The sequence below is a fragment of the Dermacentor silvarum genome, chromosome 6 (assembly GCF_013339745.2).
Source record: "Dermacentor silvarum isolate Dsil-2018 chromosome 6, BIME_Dsil_1.4, whole genome shotgun sequence".
NCBI lineage: Eukaryota > Metazoa > Arthropoda > Arachnida > Ixodida > Ixodidae > Dermacentor > Dermacentor silvarum.
The window spans coordinates 48,659,132-48,667,237 of NC_051159.1; the positions used below are offsets into that span (position 1 = coordinate 48,659,132).

Consider the following 8,106-nt stretch of genomic DNA (forward strand, 5'->3'; position numbering starts at 1 on the left):
TGCTCGCGCTGCGTTCGTTTGGTTCAGCTGTGCCTGCTTGACTAGGTTGTTGCGACTCTTGCACGCGTAGCCTTAGCTCAAGTAACTGGCGTTCTCCGGCTTGCCGCTCTAACTCTCTGTCGTGATCCTCCTTAGCAGCTTCACGCTGTAGCGTATATCTCTCGCTTTCTCTCTCGCGCTCCTTCTCTATCCACTGCTGGAGTGCCTTTCCTGACAGTCCTAACTCTTTACCAAGACCTATCAGCTTTTCGGCATCCATCTTCAACCACCGCACATAAACAAAGTGAGACTCTCAAAAGGTGTTAAAGAGAGTTTTGTCCTGTCGCGCGGACGCCAGAAATGTAGTGAGATGATTGCGGACCGTCACGTTTGTTGACGTGCGGTGCGGTGAAGGATGGAGCCGTAGACGTTTAGGTTTGAAGATAACATATATTAGAACTAAGCACTCTGTAAAACACTATACAAACAGCACGACGCACACACCACACAGTGACTAAAGTACATATAACCCATGCATGCTACGTCCCTACGCTACAAGGTTCTTGCTCACGTCCTCGTCGTCTTCAGTAGAAGGAGACCGTGGTGGGACGACTTGGTCGCTGAGCAAGGCGTAGTGGGTCGACTTGCCGCGATGCTGGGTTAGCGGTGGCGGCGGCTCGAACGTTGAGGATCGGCATGCGATCAGACGACCAGGAACAGTACTAGCCGGGAACAGTCTCGCGGGCAGGTAGTCGCCGCACAGGTCACCGACATCCGCAGGAACGCAACTGGTCAGGAGGTTGCCCAGCGGTTCACCCGAGCAACCCTCTCGAACCCTGGCTCTTCGAACGCCGTCTCCAACGCCTCTGCTGCGCTCGTGCCCTTCTACCTCTTCTTTTTTTTTCTCCGCCGCGCCACCTCGTGCTTTTCTCTCTTCTTTCCGCAACGCGCCGCACATGTAGTCAATGTCGTCGTCGTCGTCGTTTCACCACACATGGTATTTACGCATCCGTCGCTGTGGAAGGTCGCCCTATCTCTTTTCTAGTTGATACGGGATCTTCTGTCACTATTCGCAACTCAAATGAAATGCAGGGGGCGCTGCGAAAATTGGCCGCGTCTGGCTACACTGTGCAACATGGCGGCTTTAGAGAGGTCCAAGCGTGCGCTGTCCTTGGTAAAAATATTAAGTTTCTTGCAGTGCGACGTTAATTCGCGCTGTTTTGTGGAGGGAGAACGAGTTGTGGACGCCGAGCACCTCATTTTAGTCGGTACCAGTGGTACAGTGAGTAGTGAGGTAGAAGTGGTCGCGCTGTGTTTGCAAACCTCCGGCGTAACAGCGGACCCGCACGAGATTGTGGTGAGAATCACCGACGCATTCCGGGACCCATCGATCGTGGAGGCAAAGTGCTCGTGCACTGCTGGATTGTCGCAAAAGTGCAAGCACATCTCAGCTGTTTTGATCCACTGTTATAGGTAAGTCTTCCGTGACTCAGTCACTACATCGACGCGCATGGGAACGAAAAGCAAGCCCGCTGCTTGCACAGCTTTTGAAGCAGGGCCGGGATAATGTAACTGACTCTGGTCCTGTTCTATTCCTTCGCCGCGACCGACGCCAAAGGTGCTGTTTCCAAATAGTTGTCAGGGCTAGGAATAGAATCGAGGAAAAAAGTGGGTTACATTACACCAACACAGCTCAGTTTTTCAAACATAGAAGCCAGGGAAAAAACGAATGTCCTTACATACTGAGCGTGTGGCAAGGAATATAAACGCGAGCTTTGCACTTTGTCATGCAGCCTAGTTTAGCATGCTTTCCGAGGGTGTGGTTAAGCTCTCTTCCTAGTTTTGCGTTCCTGAAACTTTTATTTTCTATTTTAAATTCAAGATAAGCTCACGATGACTGCTGCTTCGCTTAGGCGTAGTTACTGCAGTAGGTCGTTCACTGTTTCTGTCGTAGAAAGAAGCGCGAAAAAGAAATTGAACGACCTGCTTTTAATAAGAACAAACCTATGCAAACCAGGTGCAGGTTTGACTTGTGGTGCATGACCTGATCGTAACTGATTACTGACTGCCTCATGTGCCACCACAATTGGCTGCTATGTAAACTAATGAAAGGGGAAAATCTGTTTCTGTGTAAACTAGTGCTGACTCACCTCTTGCGCGAACCTGAACTGATTTTGCATTTTCCTCTGTTGTGTCCTGCATTTTAAGGCTATGTTCGCCTCCCAACTGTTTATTTCCTTCAGACGCGAATATCAAATCATTGCTTCAATGTTTACTCATTTTCAAATGAATGTGGCGCTTACTTCCCAGCGAAACAATTCTAGCCTGGTAAGCGAACATTTAGACCCAGCTTATTCCATTTCTGTAAATACGAAATCAGTGGGGTTTTTTTGTTTTTTTTTCACGAACAGGAGCTGCACTCATGGTTGAAAACAGGAGTGGAAATCACTGATGAGCTAGGAGCATGGTTACATTTGGAAAGACGAGTGTTCACATACTTTGTGAAGAGCAACTTGTTCCAAGTTTTCATCGTGTAACTATGTATTACTTGGTGCATTGATGCAGCATATGGCACCAATGATCTTTTGCAGAGTTCTTGTTCTGAGCTATGTTGTGTGTTTTTTTATTTTGTTATCACAGCCCATAGAAATCAAAAGCAAGTCACATACGTAAATGTATATTTTGCAATTCAAGGGGTTATTAACACATGTATGGTCATTGGTACAATTGAGAGCAATCTTTCTAAATGGTGTTTTTGGGCACTAGATAAGACACACAGAAGAAAAAAATGCGCAATCATCACTGCACAGCAGGTTTTCTACTGATCTAGAATGTTATGCTGATGAACTAGTTGACTACGACTTGCGTATCTCAGTTATGTTTTGTGCAACAAAAACCTCTTCCAGATCAGGCCTTGGGTCCCTGCCACCACTTAGCTGTACAGATGTGGCACAAAAAAGAAACTTGTGCAAAATATGTATGCACCTGCACCCATCCGAACATATTGCCATGTGAAGCTGCCTGTCCCTCCTTCACAAGTTCCAGTGACTGATGCCACGCATATGCTGCAGATCCTCCAAAACAGTGCTCCAAGTTCTGCTATTGCAGTATTCAAGTAAGAGTGCACCAGTAACGCATTTGTGAACCGAACTCTTCTCTACTGAATGATACACTGTAGCTGATGTTTTTCACATGTAAAGTGTAACTAAGATAGCAGCCACACCTTAGTGCGAAATTTTATTTCTGCATGTTTTACATATCTGCTTCTTTATGAAATTCAAAGAGCCTGCAGCAGTGCAAGCACTTGTAAAGTCATAGAAAAGGAACCAGCCAATAAAGCACATCATCCTCAGAACAGCCAAATTGTAGTAGTGGCTGTAGTGTCCTGCTGCTGAGCATGAGTTCACAGCTTTGATTCAGAATGTGGCAGTCAGATTTTAATGGAGGTGAAATGCGAAACCCAGTGTTAGTTAGGCTCATGTTAAAAATCACAGGTAGTCGAAATGAAACTTTGGGCAACAGCACAGACGACCACAAGAAAGGAGACACGTACACACAAGCGCTGTCGTACAGCGCTTGTGTGTACGTGCCTCCCTTCTTGTGGTCGTCTGTTTGCGCTGTTGCCCAAAGTTTCAAGATGTACCAACTCGCCCAAAAAGAAGTATTGATGAAGTCGAAATGAATTGTGAGCCGTGCACTACAGTGTCTTGTATGGCCTGGGTGTTGCTTTGCGAGCTGAAACACAGTGAATTAATCTAAACTACTTGCAAAGACCACTCGTAACATTGAGTAGGCGCACAATGGCCGCTGTAGCTTTTTTTTTTCAATGGGGAGAGCCATCGTATAGTAGCACCAACCAAAAGCTGTAGCGTAAACAATAATTAACAGAAGAAATTTATTTTGATGTGGAACAATGACAAGATGGCAAGCTTGATTAGCCACCTGCTTGTCCATGCTCTATTCATTGTTTTGTTGAAAAGAGGTATCTTAATTGCTTCTCATGTATGTCGGATTGGTCTCGAATGTTTATATTTTACCCAAAAGTGATTTGTGCTTGTAAAACTTGGGTGATAACCAAAGTGACAAAATAAATCAAATTTTCCTCTCTGCATAGTGAAGGCTGGGCAATGCAATTTTCGGTGCTATAAAAAATACTCGTGCGAGACATGAAATGCCAAGAGGTGTTGTTCAGGTTCATTTCTGCCTCACACAGCTACTTTTTTTTTTTGCTGTAAATGCAGCTGCTGAACCACTGACCACATTCATTTACACATAAGGGTCCACCATAAAATTTTGAAGTGATTGATAGCGTTAGTAATTTATGAAATAAGCTTTTGCAGGGATAGCTGATGACAGCCTTTTTTGTATGCCACATCATTACTGTTATGAAGTAACTGCTATCCCCTTGCATGAGCTGCACAGGAGTGAGTGAATGCATTGTTCATACAAAAATCCTGACAAGTTGGTGCATGTCCTAAGCATGATTTTTGTAGGTTTTATAATGACGCCACATTACGGATCACCACAAAATATAGTAAATCCGAGGGTTTGTTAAAAACCAGTAGAGCCAAGTAATGCAATCTGGCTCTCTTTAGCTCATATGACAAGAGCAGGTTGTGTCCTCCACCCCTTTTCTCACAACATAAAGTTCAGCAGCCTTGTAACATTTACAAGGAGGTACAGGATTCTTCCTCCACAGGACCAGTGAATTTGAATGAACTTGATGCAATTCTTTTTTCCTTCTGTATTCATGTGCCGAGAACCATCTATGTGACGCTGATTTAGGTTACTAAAGGAATGATTGTTCCAAGCAGTTTTATATGAAGAAACGCATTATCTGTGCAAATTTAGGAGGCAGTTGTAGCATGGTAATGATTATTTCGTTTTTGGGCGCATGATTGCTATAAGAGCCACATATGCTAGTAGGTTGATGATAAAAACTCGATTGCTGCATGTTGTTTTATTGTTGCCACTACCATATTCTTTATTGCTATGCAGAAAACGCAGAAGAGGGCAAAACAGCTCCACAACAGAGTCTCGGACCAAGAATGGTGAGTTCTGCTGGTGTCATGTGTTACCATGCAGTCGAAGTTTCACGTTTAATTGTGCATGTCCTGTGCACTGGGGCATGCTCCTACACCATTGTTTAAGAACTGAATGTGTCTACAGCTTAACTAAAATTCAAAGTATCTTGCTGACTGGAAAACTTTCACATATGAATAAATTTATCATTTCAGATTAAATTGTGGATAATACAGAGGAAAATTACTCTGTGTTATGTTATTAGGTCCAACAGAAACTACTATACTGTAAATGTATAACAGACTGCCATTCTTCATTGCTTGTTTGTCACCACCAGTGTGGACACTGGCCCACATTGGTGTATTTCACTCCACAGAAAGCCAGACATTCCTTTCCTGGAAGAGTCTTCACACCTTAAATGGCCCCTAAACCACCCAGAGGTAGAAATTTAGTTCTGGTGTTGCAGTTGTGCACGAGTCTACAACGAACATGTAGCTGTGAGAATATTTCAAAATGGTGCCGTAACAGCGGAGTTACACGCGTTTGATGATCAAAACATGGCCCTCGCTCATTTCGCTCTTTCCTTCGCTACTCTCCTCACTGAATGCTCCTCCAAATGTCACGTGACATACGTCATCGCCAACGCGCTGTCCATTTCCAGTTAAGGCACGTCCATGCTAGCGGCAAATACACCGACGGCGAACCGGCCTCCATGCCGTAGACCGTCTGCCGCGCGAGAAGTGTCCAAAGTAGACAGCAGTTCGGCCGGTGCACCGCCTGCAGCACGATCAATGGCCCAATCGACGACCGTGAAGCTGCGAGCCTCCGCCACCGGCGACAAAAACATTGGCTACAGCTCAGCTACAGTGACTAGAAGTTCAGTTGCAGTGCACGGCTACCGACGGAAGACGACCAGCTCGGCTCTGATCGCATCGCAGCCGACACTAATATCAGCATATTTTTCTTCTTTGTGTACAATTATTGTGAAGAGTGATAACAGCGATAAGAAAATATTGCGGTTTGTGACCGTCGGTAATTCATTTCGAAGCGCCGTCCGCTTTAGCTTTGAAGGGAACCAGAAAAGGCCTAGCAACAATATCGGCGCTGTCGGGCGATCGGTGGCGGTGAGGCTGCCGCACAAATGAGTCCCGGTCTCATCCTCTCTACGTACGGCAAGGAAATCTCGCCATTAGCGAGCAATACCGCTGTCGAATGGCGACTCACGAATGGCAAACGCCAAGCGGCGAGTTACCGTTCCGGTAATGTGGACGGACCTTATCCGCGACTCAGCGCTTCTCGGCTACCCGCTGTTGCTTCTGTGCCAGCCCGTGCTCATGCGAAGCGTGTCGCTATGGACCCTGTGTTGCGCGCACGTCTAGAAAGGCCAACACTGTCGCACTCTGTCCGCGAAGATAATCAGACCGCTAAGCACGACTGTGTTGGGACGAGAGCGATTTGGCACTTGCGTTGCGGGCTGTAATTACCGATTCACAACGGCGCATAAGCAAGCAACACGGCGAGAAAGAGCAGGGAGCGTGCGTACCTGCCAGCAGACAAACCGGAAGTCGTAGGTTCTTGTTCTACCAATGGGCATCGTCGACCTGGTTGACATAACCAGATGCACCCTGCTGACATCGTGACGACCACTGGGGATACCGGAATGGCCAAGTGAGGAGGACGGCATTATTTTTTTTATTTTGTGGCGTGCCCGCGGCGCGCAGCGCTGCAGCGTTTGGCGTCGTTGATCGTGGTGGCATTTTGAACTCGATGCGCGTGTTTACTTGAAATGTTCAAAAAATATCTGAGGTGATTTAGGGGCCCTTTAATGCGAAGTGCAGACCGTGCTCACAGCTAATTAAGTATATATCCTTTGAGAATGCATGAAAGGCTAAAAATTGCAAAGCAGCAAAAAGGAAGATGACAGCAGACTACACAGCATTTTGGCATTCTACTTTTGAAAACATCTTTTTTCTGTATGACATGCTTTAGTTTTTAGAGGCCACCCATCTGCAGCTCTCCCCGCAATAACAGGATGCATTATTTGCTAAAACTACACATAGCCTACGTGAGAGGGCATACAATTGCAGCAGTTGCACTTGGACACTGTTGGGGCAAGTAAACAAGTCGGCATCTCATGACATTGAAAATCTTTTTTCTTCTGGGCCTAAATGAGAAGGTGGCAACAACTTTCAATACCGAGCTCACTAATCTAGAAATAGTGTCTCCCTCACCAGTGTAGGCTCTCCGCTAGATATAGTTGGTTATTAAGCACATGCTACTGTGAGTTTCATGCTTTTCCGTACCATTTTCTATATTATAAAATTTGCATAAGTTGCCCTTGAATAGCTTTTTTGTGATATTCATAGCTGCAGAATTGCGATTTTGGTGCAGACTTATTGCTCTGCAGTTGCTTTCTTTCTCCTGAACTTGATGCAGGTCTGTGTTTATGTTTGCAGCTAAACAAGCCTGCCGTTCCGCCCCACTTCCCATGTTGGAAATGATGAGGGTTCAAGCAACTCAACTGAAGCAGAAGGCACCGGAAGAAGTCATGTTGCATGTGTGTGAACTATATGGTGGAGAGCGTGCTAGGAGTGAGATTGAATCCTTGACACGGGGACAGTCGAATTCTCCAGAATGGCACAGATATCGAAAGGGCCTGGTAACTGCGAGCATTGCTCATGCTTGTATGACTCGCGCGAAGACTTTTCTTCGTTCGAAAGGTGCGGCCAACATTGATCCATTTCTTATGCTTATTTTAAGAAGCAGAACTATTACAACACCAGCAATGCATGTTGGGATTACGAAGGAAAGTGCAGCGCGTGCTGCTTACAAAACATGGCAAGAGGCACTGGGGCACACACTGGAAGTGCGCCAGAGAGGGCTCGTTTTGTTCGAGGAGTTTCCCTTCATAGGCTGTTCCCCCGACGGCGTTGCAAGTTTTTCGTGCAAATGCTGCGAGGGCAAGGAAGTCCTCTTGGAGATTAAATGTCCAACAAAGCTCGACAACTCTTTCAAGAACTACGACACCTTAGAGCCTAAGTTGGAGTATTTAACACAAGTTAATGTACAAATGGCTGTGTGTCATGTAAAAGAGGCCCATTTTTT

At 45.8% G+C, this 8,106-nt stretch overlaps 1 long non-coding RNA gene across 1 annotated transcript; it reads left to right on the plus strand.

Moving 5' to 3' along the window:
- Window positions 1-3,020: 3,020 nt before the first annotated feature.
- LOC119455011 (uncharacterized) lies at window positions 3,021-7,980 on the plus strand. The gene is made up of 3 exons (XR_005192718.2): window positions 3,021-3,094; window positions 4,978-5,030; window positions 7,458-7,980. It is a non-coding gene; the product is annotated as an uncharacterized LOC119455011 (long non-coding RNA).
- Window positions 7,981-8,106: the final 126 nt, after the last annotated feature.